Here is a 1,883-nt window from a genome sequence, read left to right as displayed (position 1 = left end):
ACACAAGGGAGAATACCAGGCTGAAGCAGCACCATACCCGTGTGTGTGTGTGTGAGTCATCTTCTATCACTCTAAAGAAATGCCTGAGGTAATGGATCTATGAAGGGAAAGGGTTATTTTTGGTTCAGTTGTGTATGTTCCAGTCCAAGATCAGACAGACACATTGCTTTGGGCCTCTGGGTGGATATGGTGGGATTGTGAACGGCAGAGCAACTGCTGACCTCAAGGCCAGGAAGCAAAAATGGGAAAGGAGATGAGGGTTCCATAATTCCCTTGGAGGGTACCCCCAATCACCTAAGGACTTCCCACCAGGCTCCACCTCCTAAATGTTCCACTATCGTCCAATAATACCTACCTGGGGATGAAGACTTTGACACATAGACCTTTCAGAGACACTTATCCAAACTAAAACACTGTGTGTCACTTGGGGAGGGGTGAGATTCCAAACAGAAAGTGAGAGGGGTACTTCCTAAGTCTTAAAAGGGATCTTCCCAAGTCTGAAATGGGGCAAATTTAGGGCAATCAGTAGTCAGGAGTGGAAAGGGGCAACCAGTTGAATCCTTTGTATATGTAAGCACCACCCAGCCGACTTCTGGCTAGAACTGAGTGATCCTGGAGGACTATACTCTGTATGTTCCTTTTAAGTCATTTTAAATTTTAAGTTGTTTTCTAAAAGGGATTTTCAGGAGAAAAAAAAAAAAAACCCTAACAATCTCAGTTGAATAAGGATGAAAAAGCAGATTTTTAACCCATTCCAGCTTTAGAAAACTGTGGCTTTTGCTCCTAAAACTTGGTCTCTTTCATGAAACGATGTGAGAAAGAACAAAAAGGAGTAAAACTTAGAGCAAGGGGGAAAGCAGGAGCTGCAGAGCTTCCTGTCCTAATCGCTTTGTATGGGTCCAACTAATGCCTTTTTTTTGGGGGGGGAGGGGGGTATCTATTTGCTCTTAAATAACTTGCCCTTCAAACTCCAAGGGTAATAAGGACCCCGCAGAATCTAAGATTCTGTTTAATTGCCACCAAACAGGCTTCTTACCCTGGGCACTCTTTACTCCTGGGCTTGCCCCTCAGAAACAACGTTGGGACTAAAAGACAGTATATTTACAAATTTAGAATACCTGGGCAAGGTACAGTGGATCAAACAAACTTCCCTCCTATTTTACCCTTTCAAATCCCTGTGCCTAACGTGGGGTTGAACTTCTCACAATAAGGAAATCGAGGAAAATTGGTTTTAAAACTCAGGTAGGGAGGCGCTCTGGGAGAATCTAGTTGTCAATACTTATAACCCAGATGAGGCATTATTTAAAGTGTCCATGTATTAGCCCGTTTGCATTCAGAGTGTGGTCTCCACACATCCAGGCAGTGCACGCAGGGAGACTCAAATGGAGGTGTCTTCCTTCCCCAAATAGGTGCTCAGACCACAGGTATTAAAAGCAGGGGGCTGACATTTTGGCTTTGCTTCTGTTAAAGCCACCTACCGCGGCCCAGGGAGAGGCTCCTTTCCTGCTGCGGAGGTATGGCTCTCCTGCTCCTCAGCTATTCTGATACGTGACTCAGTAGGAGCTTTGCTTTCCTTTTGAAATGAGATTCCATGGATCTGAAACTATGACTCCGGTTTCCGCCCCCCCCCCCCCTTCTTTCTTCTGTTCTTGTTATGGGACCCAAAGTGCTGTTAGGATGAGCTTCCCGAACCGCAGGGACGGGATCTGTATAGATAGTGGCAACAGAAACAGCGGCTGCTCTTCAGTTCCACTGCAGCACACAGGGTGACTTGCGGAAGGCCTCTAGTTCTGATGGATGCATCCAATTGGACTTTTGGAAATTCATCCTAGTTTTGTTGGTGTGTGTGTGTGTGTGTGTGTGTGTGTGTGTGTGTGTGTTTG

This window comes from Marmota marmota, unplaced genomic scaffold (assembly GCF_001458135.2).
Source record: "Marmota marmota marmota unplaced genomic scaffold, marMar, whole genome shotgun sequence".
In the NCBI taxonomy this organism is placed as follows: domain Eukaryota; kingdom Metazoa; phylum Chordata; class Mammalia; order Rodentia; family Sciuridae; genus Marmota; species Marmota marmota.
The sequence above is the reverse complement of the archived record's forward strand: the minus strand, read 5'-3'. Positions refer to the sequence as shown.